The sequence below is a fragment of the Sus scrofa genome, chromosome 14 (genome assembly GCF_054392235.1).
Source record: "Sus scrofa isolate SSC_HxYL_T2T_F1_AM1 chromosome 14, Sscrofa_HxYL_maternal_Yorkshire_Landrace_v2.0, whole genome shotgun sequence".
Classification (NCBI taxonomy): domain Eukaryota; kingdom Metazoa; phylum Chordata; class Mammalia; order Artiodactyla; family Suidae; genus Sus; species Sus scrofa.
The window spans coordinates 12,521,988-12,545,057 of NC_139396.1; the positions used below are offsets into that span (position 1 = coordinate 12,521,988).

At 45.7% G+C, this 23,070-nt stretch overlaps 1 long non-coding RNA gene across 1 annotated transcript; it reads right to left on the minus strand.

The window, feature by feature from the left end:
• Positions 1-9,748: 9,748 nt before the first annotated feature.
• Positions 9,749-14,290, minus strand: LOC146396313 (uncharacterized). The gene is made up of 2 exons (XR_014827756.1): positions 14,134-14,290; positions 9,749-12,831 (listed from the first exon to the last, which is right to left on the minus strand). It is a non-coding gene; the product is annotated as an uncharacterized LOC146396313 (long non-coding RNA).
• Between the last annotated feature and the right edge of the window lie 8,780 nt (positions 14,291-23,070).

A 23,070-nucleotide genomic window follows, 5' to 3' on the forward strand; every position in this document is an offset into this window, starting at 1 on the left:
GGAGAAAATAGTTTCAAACAATGCCATGGACAAGGGCTTCATCTCTAGGATGTACAAGCAACATATGCAACTCAACAGCAGAAAAGCCAACCACCCAATGGACAAATGGGCAAAAGACCTGAAGAGACATTTCTCCAAGGAAGATACACAGATGGCCAACAAGCACCTGAAGCAATGCTCAACATCCCTGATTATTAGAGAAGTGCAAAGCAAAACGACCATGAGATACCACCTCACACCAATCAGAATGGCCATCATTCATAAGTCCACAAATAACAAGTGCTGGAGGGGGTGTGGAGAAAAGGGAACCCTCCTGCCCTGTTGGTGGGAATGTAAGCTGGTACAGCCACTATGGAGAACCATATGGAGGTACCTTAGACATCTATACCTAGAACTACCCTATCACCCTACAATCCCACTCTTGGGATACATCCGGACAAAACTTTCCTTGAAAAAGACACATGCACCCGCATGGTCATTACACAATAGCCAAGACATGGGAACCAACCCAAATGTCCATCAACAGATGATTGGATTGGGAAGATGTGGTATACATACACAATGAAATCCTACTCAACCATAAAAAAGGACATGAGGCCATTTGTGTCACCATGAATGGAACTAGAGACGCTCATCCTCAGGGAAATAAGTAAGAAAGAGAAAAACAAAGACCATAGGACATCACTTATAACTAGAATCTAATATACAGCACAAATGAACATTTCCACAGAAGAGAAAATAATAGACTTGGAGAATGGACTTGTGGCTGCCCGGGGAGAGAGGGAGGGAGTGGGAGGGATTGGGAGCTTGGGGTTAACAGGTGCAAAGTATTGATCTTGGAATGGATGTACAATGAGATCCTGCTGTGTGGCATTAAGAATTCTGTCTAGATACTTACATTGCCACACAACAACGTGATGAAAACCTGTGCGTACATGTATGTGTAACTTGGTCACCATGCTGTACAGCGGAAAAAAAATAAATGAATAAATAAATAATAAATAACAAAGAAACACACATGTGCACTTCCCCAAATATTTAGGCCTAAAATGTCCCTACTGAAAAATACAAGTGCATAGCCCCAGCAAATATTCTACCAAATGACCATGCCCCTTGAATACACACACAAACTCATACACACAACTCCTCTCCACAAGGCCCAAATATACCCACAATTACCCAGGACATTACAAATATGGCAACGTATAACCCCTATGCATTTGGTTCCAAATACACATATAATACATGCTCTGCATATACATAAAATCACACTCCCCCTCCCACCCAGCCTTCATGCAAATACAGAAGCACAGAAACACAGGACAGCCACCTATGGAATATTCACCAGTCTCATAAAAGTTTCAGACTTGCCCTAAACACATCAAAAGACACACACACAGCTCCTGAAAAACTGCTACACAGAAAAGCCAAGAAGCATACAACATGCTACAAATACACAAATAATCATCCTAAAGATAAGGATAGATTCGGGTACTTAAAATACATGAAAAGTCCCACTGGGGGTGAAAGACAAGGTTTATGAGTTTGGGGAACTAGTGTAAGCTGAGGAGCACTCAAGGAATGGAACCCAGCTATGATCTACACTAACTTGAAGGAAGACCAGGGGCCTGTATGTGTCAGACATGCTGAAGCCACAAACCCCCATACTTAAAACATAGGACAACACATAGGAAGAGTAAATCCTGTTGCATGAAGTCATGGAGTTAGTAGTCCTTGAAAAGCAGCATTTTTTCACATACCCAAGACAGAAATATAGATGACAGGGGATGAAACTAGGTAAATGGGGACATTAGCCGGAAACCTGAGATGAATTGCCATATTGTACATGTTACCACACTCCTGGTAATACACACAGGACTTCAATAGCATTGTTGACTGACCTGGTTAAGCCATGTAGGGGCAAAGTGAGGGACAAAAGATGTAAGCCTTGCCATCTGCCCCCAAATGAGGAAGAAGGCAGACTTCTCCCTTCTCCTCTTTTCCTTGGATTATAGAAATGGAGCTCTCGTGGTTCTTGGGGCTGCTCTGCTCCCTTGCCAGCCTACTTCTCTCTCTCTCACAAGTGTCTTATGCTAAAAAGCTCGCTCATTGCCTGCTGCTTTGTCTCAAGCTGAATTCATTCTGCAATGAGTCAGAAAAGCCTGAGCTTCATGAGTCCTGACACTAGGAGAGAGGTTTCTCCTTAAAAGAGAGTGGTTTTGAGGAGTTTGAGTCATTCTTTTGTGGCACAGAAGGTTAAGGATACAACTTTGTCACTGCAGCCATCCAGATCGCTGCTGTGGCATTCAGTCCTGGGCCTGGGAACCTCCACATGTGGCAGATAATATCAAAAAAAAGAAAAAAAATAATCATTGTGTTCCAGTCCACTCCTAACCTGGGATCCTGGGTTCAAGTGCCAAGCTACCGTGCAGGTTGATTCAAGTCCCACTCTCAATTTTGGCTGGGTTGAAGTCCCAGCCACGGAGTTTCACTACATTCCCCACATATACAACATAAACGGATTGTACACCCAAACGAACAGACCCCCGTAATGACCAAACATGGCCCTTATGCATAGGCAGATAATCCAAGTCCACCATTAGACACACAATCCCAAAACTCATGGGTGAAAACACCACGTGCCAAATATTCCCCTGAACACTAACTTACAAACACCTAAACACCAACTCCTTGAGTGTGCCTCTGTTACATCTCAAAACACTTCAAATATAACACTCCCCTTTAAAAACGTTCACCAAAACACAGGCATGAACTCCCCTTATACACACATATCCATAGACCTCACCAACCCAGATATCTGACCACCCACCAGACTCCCAACAACCTATTAAATATGTCTGAACCCCATCTAGGCTTGTGCATCATTCATGATTTACATCAGACTACAAAGAGATAGTGAGCACTACATTCAGGAAAGTTGTCCCCACCATGGACCCAAGCATGCCTTTTGAATATGAGCATTGACAGTAATTTTTATGTTCTGAAGGAGACACCAATGAAACCATGATCATGTACCTTGGCTCTTCACTGATTTTCCAGTGACCTGTGCTACTCCCTGGGAAGTGCATGAGGGTTTTCCAATTGGAAATGTTTCTGTCTAGCTTTCCTACTCTTGAGAACTGCATGCTGGAATGGCACACATTTGAATGGCCCACAAACTTTATGCACCTGCCTCTGGAGGCCCGGCAATCACTCAAGTCTTCATGCAGCCCGACCCACAGTGCTGCCAATAAACTGTGGTGGAAACACTGCTCCGGACCTTAACTCCATGCTGGCATGAACCCACACAGAGGAGGGCCCAGATAGCCTACAGAGTGAAAAAGAGTGCTGAGGGCTCACACCCAACACATGAAAAGTCCCCATATGCCTTACCAGGGCCTTCACAGAATTAAGCAGAAAGGCTGCCATGACTGGCCCCACCCCCAGGCGGGCCACCCTTTGGGAAACCACCCTCTGCCCTCATGCATGCACTACTGGCTTCCCAAGCAGACCCGCCTCAACAGATGCTAGGAGCGGTTGGTGGAGGGTAGTCCCTGCACCTGACAGCCCTAGCCACTAGTGGACATGTGCATGCTTGCTGGCGTGGGATGTGTGAATACCTAGCCCAGGTATTCTTGCAAGAGAGGAATATAATAGAGAATTGACAAGCTCTGGGGAGTTTTTTGATATGTCTTCTCATTGCGATCTTTCTGACCTTCTCCTCTTCAACCTCTCTCTTGTGAGATGATCTCCCACATTCAAATTGCAAACTTGAAAACCGTCCATTTAGATAAGATCCCCATGAAAGAGTTTGGAGAGCTCCAGCCTAAGCACGGTATCCTCAATTTGGGCCAAGGGTATTCATGCCCTTTGGGCTGCAGTTCCTTAGTTTTGCTTACTGTTTTTTCTAGAAATATTAGGTCCTTTTACCTAGCAAGCCTTAGGGTTCCATTAAAAAGAATTTCTAGCAATGAATTGTAGACATGGAAAACACTCTGAGAGAAATTTCTCCTGTTTCCATGCCTAGAGCTTTTCCAAATGCATTTGTTCTACTCAAATGTCTTGCTCTCAGTGTAGTTAGTTAATGCATGGAAGTTTTTCAATGAAGGTGGATTCATAGGTGTTTCCTTTGTAAGGTTTTGGTTATCCTTGTGAAGTAAACTTGACAATCTTGGCCAATTATAGCACAGCAGGTACTTTGGGAACAATTGTACTCTCCCTCCCTACTTCTTTGACTACATCACAGAATTTCCATTGGCAATCAACCAACAAATAAATAGGAGCAGATTCAACTTACTGACCTGACATTGTCATACTTTGCAAAGAAATGTGAACCATCAGGACCGTTCTCCGGTTAGCTGCAACGTTGGAGCATTTCTTCATCAACAGGATACCTCTCATGAGCCCTTACATCTAACAACACCCAGAGCTCCCAAGGGCACAGACTTGAAACGTCCACAAGACACAAACCTGGAATCTCTCAGTGCCTTTAAATTTCCATCAGCAAGTGGGAGATTACCTGTCTTCTGATGCTTGTGATCCATTTCCAGAGATGTTTCTCCTCAGCTGTCAGTGCCTGCCCTGAAGCTCTCTGCAGGAATAATCAGAGATAAGGGTCCAAAAGACATTGAGACACCCACATGCATGACTGGTTTTCCCTAATTACATTTCAGCTAATTTGATTATCTCTGCCTCTAGGATGTAGGGTTTGGAGGTAGGAAACAAAAATTGATTGCAGATTGGGAATGTCACTTTTCCACAATGTGATTTTCTATCAGGGTCCCTGAGAAGATGCATTCAAATACTATATCAGAGCTATGAGTGAGGATCTTATAAATAATCGGTTGAACAAGGGGAGGAGACAACAAGGAGCCTGCCCTTCTTGAGAGCCTGGGTACAATGCTTGCCTCACCAATCCTCCCATATGAAGTTATTGGTTGAAAAACATTTAAAATTTTCATTATAAGAGCTCAAATACAGAGAAATATTTCCAAATTGTTTATTTTTTCAATCCCTCATCAAGAGGTACTTGATAGAAAGCTCACCATGATATTGCTTGAAATCCTCTCACCTCAGCTTCTCACTCTCTTTTGAGTCCATTTTTCTTTGCAAGGGCTAAGAAGCTTCTGAAGCATCTTCCCAAGTCTTTTTCTCAATGTGGGACACTCCTTATAAACCTCTCTTGCCTTCCCCGACACCCTAACATCAGTAGGAATTGTAGTGGTGCTACAGCAGAGAATGAATTTCACCTCCCAAGAGATTTGGTTGCAGTCCTATTAGGTTTCCACCCCTTATCTCCCTTGGCAAGTTTCCTAATTGTCCTCTCTTCTCACCACACAAAACATGAATACTCATTCATATCATTAGGAGAGTGTAAGGTGACATTAATTCCCAACATGAAAATAAGAGTCAGAGAACTGTTTCTCATTTGTGTCTCTGTTTTGTTTTCTAAGGGATGCAGATGGGACCATAGGTAATGATGAGCCTAGATTCTAAAGTGGAAGGTTATGGGATGCAGACAGGAACTTCACAAGCCTATAAGTAGGGCTTGAAGGCCAGGTCTTAGATGGGATTGGCTTTGTCCAAAAGGAGAGTGGACATTGGTGGATAAAATACTGGCACTCTCTCAAGGTGCACATGCATTTCATGGGCAGTTGATTTTTTAAATCCTAGAAATACAAGGAGTTTCCAGTGTGGCTCAGCAGAAACGAACCTGGCAAGTATCCACAAAGATGTGGGTTTGATCCCTGGCCTCCCTCAGAGGAATAAGGATCTGGTGTTGCCTTTAGCTATGCTGTAGGTCACAGACACAGCTTGCGTCCCACATTGTTGTGGGTGTGCATAGGCCTGCAGCCGTAGGTCCGATTTGACTCCTATTCTGGAACTCACATATGTTGCAGGTCTGGCCCTAAAAGGGAAAATAAATAAAAGACCAAAAAAAAAAAAAAAACCCAGATCTCTGGGATATTTAGTACATTAACTTGTCTTCTTGTCCCTTATTTCTGTCCTTAACCCCACGAAGCACAAACACTCAATCCTATATCCTGCCTCTTCCATTGACATTTCATCCTGCAGATTTGGGGTCCCTTTGCCATTTTATTTTGGGTTGGACCAAAATGCACATTTCAGTTTCTAGTCCAAGTTCTCATCCTCTCTAGAACTGCTCACTACTAAGCGCCTAATATGTTACCCTTTTTGGCTAGTCTTGCCAGATAAATGCTGATGCTGAGGGAAAGGTAAATTTCAGATAAATAGGGAAAGAACTTTCAGTAAAGATATGTCCAAAATGTTGCATAGGACAGAGGTAAGGCTAAAGACAGGCACTGTGTATAGGAAATGAAAAATTTAAATGGAGCTGGATATTTACTTTTGATATTGCCTGGCTTTGAACACTCTGTTCTTTCAGTTCCTTGAATTTCAAGAGAATGTAGAAACTCCCATAATAAAAGTTAGTCCAGTAACAGAGCAGCCACAATGGCAGTATGAAGGCGACAAAAATAATATACTCAGATATACGGAGACAAGATTTAATTTTCTATTTTTCCTTTTTACTTTTTTTCAAGATGAACTCTTACCTTATAATTGTTAAGTTTTCCATTGCAGTTGATTTACACTGCTTTGTCTATTTCAACTGTACAGCAAAGGACCCTGTCATACAGACACACAAACACACACACACACACACACACACACACACACACACACATACATATACACAAATATTATAAATATATAATCGCTTTCTCACATTATCCTCCAACATTTTACATCCCTGTGCACATTTTAATTTTCAGAGACAAAGAAATAACTTTTGAAAAGGCAAATGGATTGGATTCAATGTTCCTTGCCCAAAAGATCTCTGAAAAGATGTGAATGAAACAGGTATCTCTGATCGCCGGTGGGAACGAGGACGGAGTGGACAGGGGAAAGAGGGGGGAGGAGGACTCAACACTGCATATTCTATCTGGTACAAGTGGATTGTGATCCCTGAGAAGGGAGGATTTGTGGAGAATATTACATTCAATCATTAAAAAGGTAAAACATACAATACTTACCAGCAATGTCATAATATGGGAAACACGTCAGACTCATCTCTGGTCTTGGACACGTGGGCTGTGCAGTTTCTTTTTGGATAGGCTGGGCCTTTCCAGCACAAAGGAACATGAGGAAGGTGGGTCCTGCTGGATGCTGGTTGGCTCACAAGGACGGCTTCCTTAGGAAAGATGGACACACACCAATCACAAATGGTGGGTCTGCTGAGAGAAGCCAAACCATAAACATTGGGTTCCAGGTGGCCATGAAAACCCAAGTGGTTATCAGATGATAAATGGGGAAATTTGTTCAGAAAGTCTGGCCTCTGGGGAAGGAAGTCAAGAGCCAGGATGGAAGCAGAGCATGTTGAAGGACAACAACTAGGTTGAGGGATAATGAAGTGAAAGGGAACTTCAAAACAAACCTTGGTGCTGTGACTCTGAAAACCACCACATACATTGTCTGACGAGGCACTCGACAATTGTCTGGCCCCTGCATAAGGTGGAAGAAACGTCTGGTTCTTGCCTCCCTGCAGAGGCCAGCATGGAATGGCACCCCACCCCCACCCAGGCTCACCTGCCCTCGGCCCCTCCCCCACTGCAGAATGACTGGAGGACCGCATTCTACTGTTGAGATTCAAACTTGGGCTCCTTTACTTGCATCCTGAGCATCTGTTGGGACAGGTCCCTCGCTGGGTTCTGCTCTTGACTGTCCACGTTGAGGTCACCAGCCAGTGGTGGTCCAGGCCCATGACTGTGGGAATGGCTTCAGAAGGCAGTAAGCCTCTAGACAGGGGCTGTTTTCCAAGAGAAAGGGCCTCCCTCAAATCCCTGGGTTTCCGTTGGGACCCTTCACTGTGGACATGGAGTTGGACTGAAGGAGAGGAAGGCGAGAGCACTGCACCCCAGGGACATCTCAGCTGGGGAGCCTAAGGTCATATAGAAACCTGAGGCTGCCCTGGGGAGGAGAGCTGCTTGGAGGTGGTTCAAGAGGCCTTGCTCTGGTTGTGGAGGCAGGATGGCAGCAGACAGGTTGGCGGTTTCTAAAAGGGAGACAATCAACTTGGAAAGTGTATGTAGCCAGTGTCCTCTTACTATTCAATTTTATAACAAAACTTGCTAATTTCAACCAAAAGAGGTGAATCATTTGAAATGGGGAAAAGATTAAATTTTAGAAAATTTGTAAGAAATGACATCTTGTGGAGTTCCCACGGGGGTGCAGCAGGTTATGGATGGGGCATTTCCACAGTTCCAGCTTAGGTTGGATTCAGTCCCTAGCCTGTTTCTCTATGCTGCAGGTACAGCCAAAAAAAAAAACCCAGAAAACCTGACATTTCATTGTACTCATGCCTACAGAATCTAGGCAGAGAGGCTGTTTTCACAACTAGACAATTAATTGTTATTCCTAAGCCATTCATTCCTTAACAGTTCTAATCTTTTATATGTATTAATCTCTCTTTAAGAAACATAAGAATCTTGCCAATACCTACGGTTTTATCAATGAACCCATTTTATCAACTGTCAGTGCCATGGCTATACATGTAAGAAATCTAAAATATATATGTGTGTATTGCATATCCCGAGTTTGCTATTTTTCTGCCTTTTGCTTCTTAGGGCCACACCTGCAGCATAGGGGAGTTCCCAGGCTATGGGTCTAATCAGAGCTACAGCTGCTGATCACAGCCACAGCAATGAGGTATCCAAGCCATGTCTATGACCTATACCAGAGCTCACGGCAATGCTGGATCTCTGACCCATTTAGTGAGGCCAGGGATCAACCCTGCATCCTCATGGATACCAGTCAGATTTGTTTCCACTGTGCCACAACAGGAACTCCTTGGGTTTGCTATTTTTCATATCACACTCTCCCTCCCTCAATCAGTACAATGGTGCTGTGGGGTGATCAGTCTTGACACAGACACCTTTCCTGGGTTCCCCTCACAGAGCCCTGTTCTGGACCCCATACCCACTTCAGCCACCCCTCTCTCCACACTCCTTTCTGCAGTGAGCTGCTCTAGGCACCACCAGACAGCTGCTAACATACTCTACATGGATGAAACATCGCAGTAGGTTATGTGACAGCAGGTTATCTGGTAGAGCTGCATGAACCAGAGGGACTCAACTCTTGGCCAAGCTCAGGCTGCACACACCCCAAACACTTTGCTTCCTGATAGCAGTGCCTTTCAAACAAGATTCTTACTCAAGTCCCAGAGAATAATGCAGACATGGGTGCTAGCTGCATGTACATTTCATAAGAAAGGACTTATGATCTTAGACTAAATCTAATCACACATTCTAAAATTCATCAACCAATAAATGAATCACCTGGGGGACATCTACAGTACAAATACTTTCATCTCAGTCTTTCAGAGGTTTCTTTAAATAGTTTTGGAATTTATTTGACCAGGGGGAGGGGTTGGTCAGGGGATTTAGAAAGAGCCCATCACACATTCCCCATCGGACAACAATGTCCTGGAAGGCAGCAACAATGGCTTCCTGCCACCAGCACAAGAGCAACAAGACTAGGGTCAACTCTGCACCCCCTGAAAACATGCCCAGTAACTGGTAGAGAGTATTTATGCTCCAAAAATATGAGACTTCCTCCCCCAGTACGAGGATACTCCAAGAATCACTCACAGAGCCCCATCCTCTCAGTTTACAATGAAGAAACAATGGCTGGAAGAAGTGGAGTCATTGGACCAAGGTCACCCAGTAGCTTGGAGTCCAAGTAAATACATTTATTTAGCAAACAAGGGTCTGGAAACCAGTGCAGTAAAGTCCTCATCATCAGAGTGATTTTATTATTCCTCAGCCAGCCAGCCATATATTTGTTCTATTAAACTTTCACCACACAGCCTTGGCTTTAATATTGTCACATGCATTCCTCTTCTCTCCCCAGAAGAGTGATGCTCTTTGAGGCACAAGATTCCCTCCAAATTCCATGTTAACAGTCCAGGAGAGCCTGGCTCTGCTGGGTGAGGAAGGACCATCACCTGACTGAGTGCTGCTGGAGGCAGCAAGCCAGCTGAGCAATGCCTCAGGTCCTGAGTGGACTCACTGGGAAGGCTGGTCTTGGCACTCATCAGGGGCTGTCGCAGCAGCTGCATGTCTGTCATAACCACATTAGGTGTCCAGGGCTGATTGAGGGGCCAGAGTGTGGGAGGAGGCTGAGTGCTGGCTGTATAATTAAGACCTAGGAGAGGTACAGGACAACACCCACACACTCACTTCAACACTGGGAGAAAGCCTGAGACCAAAGTGAACCATGAAGATCAAGGGTGGATGCTGCAGGAATAAGGGGATAAAGCTCTGTCTTCCTCATTGAGCACCCTTGCTGGGTAGATCTCTCCTCTGGGACTGTGACCCTCTCTCTGTAAACCAAACTGTCACCAGTCTGAGGTCTTATGTGAAGATGGATCTTCCACATATCAAATTAGGTTTTAGGCTTAACAAGCGTCTTCTTGGCACATACTTAGTGGGATGACATTAGTGATGGGGGCCAAAACCCTGCTGTAAGCCATGGTGCTCCATGGCCTGCAGGTTCCTTCGGTGGAGGAGAACTGTGGTCCAGTGACTGCAGGGACCTACTTGCCATGGGCAGAGACCCAAGATGTCAGTCATCACATTTGTGTTTCATCAGAGGGGTCACGTGCTTCATGGTAGGCGAACCAGGAAGGAGCATGTGCTAGGAGCTAGGATGCAAGGGCAAGGCTGTCTGAGAACCTCAGTTACTGACCGCAGCTGCATTTTCCACGGGCCACATGCTGTTGGAACTAGACTTTGGTGCAAGCAAGTTTAGAGGGGTTCTCCATGGTGGGAGCTGTGTTCTCTCCTGATGGCACTCTGCCCATGCCAGCCTTGTGGTGTGAAGACAGAATGAGGATTGGGTGGGCTCAGTTTCTCAGCTGTGAAACCTGCATAAAAGGAGCTGAACCTCAGATATTCACGCTTATGGACTGTCAGTGAGACCATGCTCCTTGCCTCTGATCCTTTCCTGCTTCCTCATCCTATTTCTTCACCAGTGAGCCTGAAAAGTAGGCATGGATATAGGAATGGAGGATGGAGGCTCCAGCCCAGCAGCACAGTGGTGCTGACCAGTGAGGCATGGAAGTCCTCATGTGTTGCCGAGGCTCATCGTCCAGCATAGATGCAGGCAAAGCCCAGTGAAGATTTCAAAGTCAAGAGGATAGTGTACTCAGAAGGCTGTGCCTGGACATCTCTGACACTAGAATGAAGCTTGCTCAGAGGCAGAGGGGAAACCAGTCAGTTGGTTAGAGAAAAGCCTTTAGCTCTGCCACCTAAACTAACAAACTTACAAATTACCTGACAGGCTTTGGGACAACACGAGGAAGCCTCAAAGACTAGGGTCAACTTCCTAGCAAGTTTTGTTCTAACAAGAGGGGGAGGAAGCCTTGTATTTTAGCAAATAGCTGGGAGAGGAGGAACGAGTCAAGTGAAAAGGCAGATGAGGCTGGCAGCCCCGGGCAATCTTCAAAAAATTACTGGGAGAAACCCAGGGGGAGCGAGGAAGCTGTTGATGGGAGGTTCTGTTCCTGGTGGGGGTGGGGGGTTGCTGTTCTGCTGCAGAACTTGGAAAGCTGAATCAAGCCATGGTGCTTGATTTAGCTTGGCTTGGTCTTTCTCAGGTCGAGCATTTGACAGGCACCTGCAGAGCTCTCTCTGGACCCCAGAGAGCTCAGACTACAAATCATCATTAGCAAAAGGTTCACAGCTTAGGTTAAGAAATGAGAAGGGACTAGGTCCATCTTCAGCAGATGAAGAAACCAGGAGGCCCTCTTTTCTGCACAGAAGCCAAAGACAGCAGCCTTAAAATGTCTTGGGCCAGTTTGAAGAATTATAGGGAAAAGAGCAATGGTTGTAAGGAAAGCAGGGCCCTTAATTTTGTTTGGAAGTTGCTTATTATAATTGCGGATTCCATTGTCACCTGGGGTGTGGGAACCCTTGAGAATAGAAAAGGGGATTTCGGAAGTTTTAACGCACAGCCTATACATGGTGAAGAGACAGGAAATGCCATGAAACCTGAAGGTGCCCCCAATGCAAGTTACACACTTGTTAGCTGACAGTGGGGCTTTGGATGCCATTTTTCAGGGTGAAAGGCAGTCTGTCTAAAGGGTAGAAGGTGTCCCTAGAACATAGAAACTCTGTGTCACAACCCATTGACCGGAGACAGCTTTTAATTGACCATGGATGTTTGAGGCTAGAGTCTGGTGAAATTATGCACTTTTAATGGCAACTTGGAGGAGCTGAACCAGGACACGTGCTGCTCTTTTCTCTCTTTGACTCCTTGTCCATTGTCCTCCTCTACACACTGCAAGCCATCTGCCATAGTCTGTAACTGGTGACAACCGTGCAGATTTAAACTGCAGGAGAGGCATCAGGCTCTGCAAACTCCGCATTTCCAAAATCGCTGTTTGGACTGTAAGCTGACCAAATAGACACATTTAGGATTTGGGCTCCTGTTTCCCAGCCAGAAATGCAGGCCTGGGAAAAGACGCTTCTCTATCTTGACACAAAGCTTTGTCTTGACAATTCATTGGAGCGTTGAGAAAATGGAACACAGAAGTCTCAGAGTTGGTGCAGCCCAATTTGGAAGCACGGGGAGGCTCCACATCCATTCCGGGGAAAATGAATTATGCTGCAGGTTCCAAAGAAGATCCTGACATTATCAGGAGCCGCTCTCACTAGGGCCCTCTGGTCAGGACCAGCCAGAGGAAGAAAAAGGAGGAGAGAAGAGATGCTTTTCAGGTATCTTAGGTCTTGAGTTGATGATGGGAGGGAGCTGGGTGAGAAATTTTACAAAGTTATAACACATTGTTACGATCCCTCACCTCGTCAGCTCCTGTCTGCTTGACAAGGACAATATCCCTTCAGGAAAATATGAAATAAAATGGAAAGTGGCCTCACGATGAAGTTACCTGAAGCAATGGCCTGATATGTTACAGAGTGTTGGGAGCAACATTAAAAAGGCATTTGTAACTGGCCACCTCCATGGCTCCAGGTGGAAGCTGATGCAGGCCTTCTCAGTCCCAGGGCTTTTGTGAGAGTTGGCCCCTCATGACCACTCTTGGCAAGCCAGGCCTGGGACCCTGGGGACCTCACCTGGGAAAAATTCCTTTTAAAGAGTCACAGCCCCTCTAACATGGACATTCTAGCAAGAGTCACGTCTGGGCAGAGGGTCAGAGGCATTCGCACCTGTGAGAGGACGAAGGAGGAGCCCAGCACCAAAGGGGGCTGGAAGTTGGCGACTGTCCCCACAATAATCTAATTATTACTCTGCTCCTGTCCCCTCCTGAATAACTTTTTTATTGAAGTAGAGTTGATTTCCAATGTTGTGTGTCAGGTGTGCAGAAAAGTGATTCCATTATACCCCTGCATGTGTATATCTAGTCTTTTCCAGATTCGTTTCCATTACAGGTTCGTAAAAGACGCTGATAGGTTGTCTATTTGATATTTAGTAGTGCTGATAACGTCCTCAATCTACCATAACTGGGCGCATCTGAATGACACCCAACACTGCTCCTTCCTGAAGTCTTTCCTCTCAAGCTGGATGCCTGTCAAGATTCCTGCGCTGTGTGACAGCCCTCTCACTGCTGGCCCTGCAGTCAGCCCCTTCTCCACTTCCTCTAGCTGTCCTCCCACCTCATCACCATCCACCCCGCCTTATTCCCACCTCATTACCGACCTCCCACTTCATCACAGCTGTCACCATCCCATCGTCACCCTCCTCCTTCACCCCCATCCTCCCACCTCACCGCAGATCTCCTAACCATCCTCTCTCTCAGCTCAACTCCACCATCCTCCCACCTCATCTCCGTAACCCCACCTCATCGCTGTCCTCCCCACTTCATCACTGGCATCCTTCCACCTCACCACCACCCTCTCATCTCATCTCCGTCGTCCCCACCGCCCCCTCACTCCCTCAGCACCACCACCTGCTCCCCACTGGCTCTTCTGGCGGCCTGGACTCCTCTGCCCCCCCCAGGCCTCCTTCTTCTCCTCAGCAGTTCAACTGTCACCTACAAAGCCCATTAACAATTCCCTGCTCATAAAAGTACAGTCTGGGAAATAAAGCAAAGTCTACCTTTTCTTTTCCTTTGTGCTTGGCCGGGTTTCAGTTGCTTGCAGGGCGCAGTGCAGAGACACCACGCCTGCACTGCAGACCCCAGTTAGGGAAGCAGCTGCGCCAGCCGTTAAAAAACTAACGGTTCCTGAGGAAACTAAGAGCAACACCGCGATTCAAGATGGCAGCGGAGTGGGATTGGGTGTGAGCCCTGTGCCCCCGCCTCCCGCGGCCTGCCGAGGCCCCGCCCCCCGGGCACAGGGCCTGCCAAGGCCCAGCTCCCCCTGCACAGGGCCTGCTGAGGCCCCGCCTCCCTGACACGCGGCCTGCCCAGGACCCCCTGTCCGCGCGCTGCCTGTCGAAGCCCCGCCTCCCCGCGCGCGGACTGCCGGGGCCCCGTCCCCCTGGAAACGGCCTGCCGAGGCCCCGCCTCCCCCGCTTGGCCGGCAGAAGCCGCGCCGCCCCAGTCACAAAGCCTGCCGAGGCCACGCCCCCCGGCAGAGGGACTGCTGAGGCCCCGCCCACCTGACAAAGGGCCTGCCCCACCTGTCAGCGCGCAACCTGCCGAAGCCCCGCCTTCCCGCGCGCGGCCTGCCGAGGCTCCGCCTCCCTGACACGCGGCCTGCCAAGGACGCCCTGTCCGCGCGCTGCCTGTGGAAGCACCGCCTCCCCGCGCGCGGCCTGCCGAGGCCCCGCCCCCCAGGAAAAGGCCTGCCAAGGCCCCGCCTCCCCCGCTCAGCCTGCAGAAGCCGCGCCCCCCCAGTCACATAGCCTATCGAGGGCCCCCCCCCTTGGCAGAGGGCCTGCCGAGGCCCCGAGCCCAGGCACCGGGCCTGCGGAGGCTTCACCTCCCTGGCACGCGGCCTGCCGAGGCCCCGCCCCCCCACGTGCGCCGCCTGCAGTAGCCTTGCCCACCTGGCACTTGGCCTGCTCAGACCCCGGAAGGGAGAAAGCCATGGAAGGGAGACAGGCCAATAATATCTTCCAGATGAGCCTTGCCCACCTCCAGTCTCCTGACGCAAGCATTTCCGTATTGCAGATCTTCTCACACGTGGCTCACCCACCAGCTGTGGATAACTGCCCTGAACATGGGGCCCTGGCTCACCCTCCACATCTGCACAGCCGAAAAGGATAACAGGTCATACACCTGAAGAAAGCATCACTCCAACACACACTGTAGGTGCCTTGCGAGGAGGATAAAAGCCAGGGCTTGAGGAGCCAGGGAGTGGGGAGCTCATTCCCAGAGTGCTCAGAAGAAGGAAGTGCTCAAGGGACAGGAAGTGTACAGTATGTTCTGGCTGGCAGAGGTCTGCCCTGGCTTCCACATGGTTCACCACTGGATCTTCCATCTGGTGGGAAGATGTTATTGATTTTATATATATACACATACAGTTGGTTCTCATTAGTCACAGATTCCATATCAGAGAATTCACCTATTCACTAAAAATGTATTTGTCACCCCATGTCAGGGCTTGGGGTGCTTTTGCTCACATGTGGACACACGCAGAGAAGAGAAAAATTCATCTACCTACAAATGTATTTCCAGCTAAGGCTGAACAAAGCGAAACTCTGCCTTCCGGTTTCCACTCATACTGTAAGCAAATGCCCCTTCTCTGGTCTATTTAGTGCCACATTTCCCCACATTTTTGTGGTGTGTGTGTGTGATTTAACTCTTTCAAATGGCCCCCATGTTCGGTGCTGAAGTGTTGTCTAGGACTTTATGGGGGGGAAAATACATTGGTTAGATACATTTTGTTTACACATAGGATTACAGTGCAATTGGCTGTGAGTTCAGGGCCAATGAAACAACAGTGTATATTAAACAAGGTGTCTTTAAACAGAAACACACATAAAATAAGCTTTTGTATTTATCAAGAGACAAAAAAGTGTGACCAGAGGCTGGCAGGAACCTAACCCTGAATTTCCCATGGGCGCAGTGGTTCAGTGTTCACTGATTCCATGTTTGTGGTGACTACAGACCCCAACCACATGACAATGAGGACTGAATAGGTATGTATATACCCATGCAGTCATACATAGATGTGCACTCATCCATGTCCGTGTAATGATACAAACACGCATGGGGTCACATGGCATGTGGCTCCAGTCATGGTTTCATGAGAGACTGTCATGGTTCTATAACCTATATTGTGAAAGCAGGAAATTTCAGGAGATGAAAGTGAAAAAAGAAATGCACCAAGACTCTGTGCATAAACCATTCATCAGTGGCCTGAATCCAGGATAAGACATGAATGAGATGGGCCATTCCACATGGCTTTGCAGGGAGATTTTATATCTTCCTGATAACAACTCTGACTCCATCAGGCCTGTGAGAGTTCCAGCACACAAGCGATTTTAATGCACCTAGATGGTAATACTTTTCCCCAAATTTCAATATTCTAAATATTTTAAGAGTCACAAATTATTTGCTCCCAAACAGTTTATATGAACAAACTTTCAACAGTAATGATCTAAGCAAAATGTGCATCCCATGGGCATGACATAAAAAAAAGAGGCTTTTCCAATTGTCAACCTTTTGAAGCAGCATTATCATCTTTGCACTTCCCATAGCAACATGTTCCATTGCTTGGGTGACAGTGATCTTGTGCTAAACTAACTTGGAAAACAAACAGACATTTCCTCCTGAGTGTCCTCACATCTCACAGTTGCCTCCAAGCCATAGAGGGTTGATGTACCCAGTGCAGCTTCGTGAAGAGTTATGAGGACATTTCATAAACAAGTTTCCAGGATTTGGCCTGTTAAAGCAGTTTTCAACTTCAAGAGCTTTCCAACACGAACCACATCGCCCTTTGTGTTATGCCATGGAGATTGTCCCAGCTGCAGAACAGATGCCAAGGGAAGACATGCCATCTTGGGTGGATTTGTAGCAGTTCCACAAAGGACCTGAGGGAGAGGGTGGGATGGAAGATGCCCAGTCCTACCGTCACCAACTCAGGCAGCAGGAGCCACTCTGGGAAAAGTGGATGAGATGCAGCAACCATGAAAGGCCAGTTTCTCCTTCCACAAACCACGTGGTAGAGCCACAATGCAGGACGGTACTCCCATGTTGGTTTCATTCTATCCATATTTTCATGAGTATGGAATCTCATAAGGGAAGGTCTCATACATGCACAGGGGTGGAAGAGATAGTTATAGGAGTGGAGGGGCTATTTTAAAGTACATTTTAGCCCAGAAACCTAGAAAGGGCTCCATGCTTTCTCCCAATGCCTCTCACAACTGGTTTGTTTGAATGACACATGTAGTCAGGACATTTCTTGAGAAAAAGTGGAATGTAGAGAATGGAATGTCAGTCAGTGGATTTGCAGGCACAGACACACTGTCCTAGTGCATATTTTTCTCCTGAAATAATCAAATATAATTTAGGCACTTTATAATTAACCCAAAGGGGGCTTTTAACAAAGAGCACAGAGCTCTAAGTTGAAAACGTACACTTGCAGAGTGTGTCCACAGCCAACTTTGTTTTTCAAAAGGAAAATGTGTCCTCTCACTGCTTGAATTCAACCAGAAGTGTGTGAACCAGGCTTAGAGAAGGAGGCCTGGCCTCTCAGGTCCCTGAGATAGTGTAAGGCTGAGTCCTATGGGAGAAGACAGGGTCTCATCTCTCAAATTGCAATGGTTAGAGAAGCCAACTGGTGGACTTTTAAATAATTATAAAGGAAAGAGAAATAATTTGAGAATAAGGCAAGAAACTATAATGAAATCCTAAAACCTGATAGAGACCATACACTCCATGTGAAGGCTAGAATGAGCAGTTCCAAATCACAGAGGGCTAAAGAAGGCGGGGAGCCTTCTCACACCTGCTAGAACTTGTCACACTTCAGGCTATGTTTTCTCTGCAGAGGAGAAGTAGCAATACTACAGGACCGAGGAAGGTGGAAGGCACCTCCCCTTCCTAGTACCGAGTACTGTGACTTCCTCCTTGATTTCTGTTTCCAGTGGCTCAGTCAGTCCTAAAAGGCTCCTGCATACTGAGTGCCCAAGACATTGCAAATAAAATCAGAGGCCATGGTGGTGCATCACTGGGCCTCAGGGTCCAGTGTGCTAGCTTTTGCTTCCCTAAAAGCCAAGATCATTGCTACGAGCCTAGGTCATTGCCACAAGCATACTTCAAAGCTTCTTCAGCATTCTTGCCTCTTCAATACCTCGCTCAGTCTGTCTATTCAGACACTATTCAGCGACACAAGACCTGAGCCATACCTTTGACATACACCACAGCTCACGGCAACACTGGATCCCCCACCCAGTGAGCAAGGCCAGGGATAGAACCCGAATCCTCATGGATACTAGCTGGATTTGGTTCTGCTGTGCCACAATGGGAACTCCCTGAAACCCAGGTTTGTATCCTGTTAGATTCTCATTCTTAATCTTTTCCCCTTGGTATGCATTCATGTTCATATTCTCCCTCTCTCTCTCTCAAAAAAAAAAAAAAAAAAGAAAGAAAGAAAAAAAAAAGTAGTTCCCATCATGGCTCAGTGGTTAACAAATCTGACCAACATCCATGAGGACACAGGTGCAAGCCCTGAGCTTGTTCAGTGGGTTAAGGATCCAGCGTTGCCATGAGCTGTGTTGTAGGTCTCAGATGTGGCTTTGATCCTGCATTGCTGTTGCTGTGGTGTGAGCTGGCAGGTATAGGTGCCATTCGACCCCTAGCCTGAGAACCTCCATATGCTGTGAGTGCAGCCTTGGGAAAAAAAACAAAAAACAAAAAAAACAACCACAACAAACAAAAATATATATATACTTTCTGTTTAAAATATATATATTTTAGGGCCTCTAGGAAGTTCCCAGGCTAGGGGTTGAATCGGAGCTGCAGCTGCCAGCCTATGCCACAGCCACAGCAACAGCAATGCTGGATCCCAGCCACAATGGCAACCCATGCTGCAGCTTGCAGTGATGCTACATTCTGATCCTTAATCCACTGAGAAAGGCCAGGGATAGATCCCACATATTCATGGACCCTGTCGGGTTCTTAACCCACTAAGCCAATTTAAAGTATGGAATTCCTGAAGTCCGTACTTTAAAATCCATACTTTTTATTCAAACTTCCTTAGTTTTCACCTCATGTGTTTTTTCTGTTCTAGTATTCCATCTATGATACCAAGTTACTTTTAGTTGTCATGCCTCCTTAGGCCCCTCTTGGGCTGTGACAATTTCTCAGACACCTTGTTTTTGATGGCCTTGACAGTTTTGAGGATGCTGGTCACTTAGTTTGTAGAATGTCCCCCGCTTGGAATATGCCTGATATTTCTTCATGATTAGATGCAGTTTATGGACTTTGGGGAGAAGATCACAGATGTAAAGTGCCATTCTCTTCACATATCAATGATACACATACTCTAGGAAGGACTTAGCGCTTCTGTTGTTGACCTTGACTCCTGTTAGATTTTTCCACTGTTTTTTTATTCCCTTTCTATATTGTCCTTTTTAACAATAAGACATGATAATCAGTCTACAGTTAAAAGCAGGAAATTGTGCTGCACGTCCTGAGAACAGAGTACCTACATATGTTATTTGGAATTCTGTACAAAATATTTTTATTATTCCTTATTGATTGTCTGAATGATTAATTTAGTCATTTATTTATTAATAGGGATTCATAGCCATTTATTTTATACTTTGGGTTATAAACCAATACTATATTACTTATTTTCTTGGTCAAATTACTTCACTTTGGCCATTGGAAGCTCTTTCAGTTGGCCCATGTACACCTCATTTTTTTTTAGTAGTTTCTGACTTTCTGTTTTAAAATACTGTTTGCAAATACATTGAGAACCACTTCAAATACCACAGTAGTTTTTTGTTTTGAAACATCAAACATCATTTTTAAAACCTCAGTGGAGGAGTTCCCGTTGTGGCGCAGTGGTTAACGAATCTGACTAGGAACCGTGAGGTTGTGGGTTCGATCCCTGGCCTTGCTCATGTGCCTTAAGGATCTGGCATTGCTGTGAGCTGTGGTGTAGGTTGCAGATGTGGCTCAGCTCTGGCATTGCTGTGGCTCTGGCATAGGCCAGTGACTATAGCTCTCATTTGACCTGTAGCCTGGGAATCTCCATACACCACGGGAAGCAGCCCTAGAAAAGGCAAAAAGACAAAAAAAAAAAAAAAAAGAAAAAAAAAAAAAGAAAAACCTCAGTGGAGAATAATTTTATCCTCATCAAATAGCAACCCTGGATATTCCTCTTTTTCACTCATGACAGCCCATGTTTCTTTCTATTATCATTCCCCTTCTGTCTCAAGAAGATCCTTTAGGAATTTTCAGATTAGATCCACTGGCAGCAAATTCACTCGGTTTTCCTTCATCTGAGAAAATCTCTTTTCACTTTCATTCCTGAAGGATATTCTCACTGGATATACAATTCTGTTAACAGTTCCTTTCCCTTAGCACTTAAAAAGTGGTGTGCTATTTCCTTCTGGCCTCCATGGCTTCTAACAAGACATCACAGGAATTAGAGACATTTTGCCCCAGTAAGCAATGTGGCATCTCTGTATGGATACATTTTTTTAATTTTATTTTTTAACCTTTAAATTTTTTTGTCTTTTCTAGGGCTGCATGCGCAGCATATGGAGGTTCCCAGGCTGGGGGGTCAAATCAGACCTACAGCTGCTGGCCTACACAGCAGCCACAGAAATGCCAGATCTGAACCATGTCTGTTACCTACACCACAGCTCAGGGCAATACCAGATCCTTATCCCACTGAGGTAGGCCAGGGATTGAACCCGAAACCTCATGGTTCTTAGATTCGTTTCCACTGCATCACAATGGGAACTCCTCACACAGCTTCTTGAATCTGCAGATTATGCTTTTTCTCAAATTTGTGAAGCTTTCAGCTTTTTGTCAGCCCTGATCTCATCCTCCTCTCCTAAATATTAGATATACTGTTGTTGTCCTACCAGCCCTTCAGATTCTGTTTCCTTCTTTAAAGTTTAATTGTGGGAAAGAACACATATAAAATTTACCATCTGAACCATTTCCAAGTATTCAGTTCAGTAGTGTGAAGTGTATTTACAGTGTTGTGCAACCAATATCCAGAACTTTTCATTTTGTAAAACTGAAACCCAATACCCATTAAACAGCACCACATTTCCTCCTCTCCTTAGCCCCAGCAACCATCAGTTAACTTCTCTCAATATGAATTTGACTTCTCTACACACCTTATATAAGTGAAATCACATGCTTTTTTTTTTTTTTTTTTTGTGACTGGCTTGTTTCAGTTAGCATAATATCCTAAAGGTTCATTCATACTGTAGCATGTGTCAGATTTTTCTTCCTTTTTAAGAATGAATAGGGAGTTCCCTTTGTGGCTCAGTGGTAACAAACCTGACAAGTATCCACGAGAACTCAAGTTTGATCCCTGACCTTGATCAGTGGGTTAGTATCCAGCATTGCTGGGAGCTGTGGCATAGGCCAGCAGTGCAGCTCTGATTCGACGCCTAGTCTGGGAACTTCCAGATGCCACAGGTCTTTTGCCTAAAAAGACAAGACAAACAAAAAAACAAAGACCAAAACAACCCACCAAGCATAATGAGTAATATTCCACTGCATGGATATACTGCATTTTTTTAGTCATTTATCTGTCTGTGGACACTTGCGTTGCTTCCTTATTCTGCCTGTTGTGAACAGTGCGATTATGAATGTGGATGTGCAAATATCTCTTCAAGACCCTGCTGTTAATTCTTTTGGAAATTTCTCATTGTGGAGCAGCAGAAACAAATCTGATTAGTATCCATGAGGATGCAGGTTTGATCCCTGGCCTTGCTCAGTGGGTCCAGGATCCAGCATTGCCATGAGCTTCGGTATAGGTCACAGATGCGGCTTGAGTCCCTTGTTGCTATGGCTGTGGCCAGCAGCTGTAGCTTTATTTTGACCCCTAGCCTGGGAACTTCCATATGCTGCAGGTGAGGCCCTAAAAAGAAAAAAAAAAAAGGAATTAATAAATTTTACAGTTCACATTTCAAAGACTACAAAGAGGTCCAGTGAAAAGTTGTCCTTCTATTCTGTCCCCAATCCTTCTAGCCCCTCCACCAGGTAACCACAATCATGAAATCTCGAGTATTTTTTCCAGACATATTATGATGCATAAACAAGTATTATTTATATTGTTTTCTTTTTACATAGTGGCACTCTATGCTCTATTTTTCATCTTGCCTTTTTTTTTTTTTTTTGGCTGTGCATACAGCATATGGAGCTCCCTGGCCAGGGATCAAATCCACGCCACAGCAACAACCTAATCCACTGCAGTGACAACGCCTGATCCTAACACGCTGTGTCACAAAAGAACTCCTCGTCTTACCTTTTTAAACTTAATAATATATCTTAGACATCTTTCTATTACTATACATTAAAAAGCATCCTTGGGGAGTTCCTGTTCTTGCTCAGCAGTGACAAACCCGACTAGTATCCATGAGGACTCAGGTTTGATCCCTGGCCTGGTTCAGTGGGTCAAGGGTCCAGCGTTGCTGTGACTGTGGCATAGGGAACTTCCACATGACGTGGCTGCAGTCCTTCAAAAAAGAAAAAAAAAAAAAAAAGCACGCCTGTTCTTTTTTGAGGTAGTATGGTTTTCTATTTGATAGGTGTATCAAAATTTAGACAGTCTCTTATGGATGGACATCTATGGTGCTTCCAATCTTTTGCTATTTAAACTATGATTCAATGAATAACTTTGCCATGTCATTTTTTTTTTTTTTTGTCCTTTTCTGGGGTCGCTCCCACGGCATATGGAGGTTCCCAGGCTAGGGGTAAAGTCGGAACTGTAGCCACCAGCCTACACCAGAGTCACAGCAACTCGGGATCCAAGCCGAGTCTGCGTCTTACACCACAGCTCACTGGCAATGCTGGATCCTCAACCCACTGAGCAAGGCCAGGGATCGAACCTGCAACCTCATGGTTCCTAGTTGGATTGGTTAGCGACTGTGCCACGACGGGAACTCCTGCTA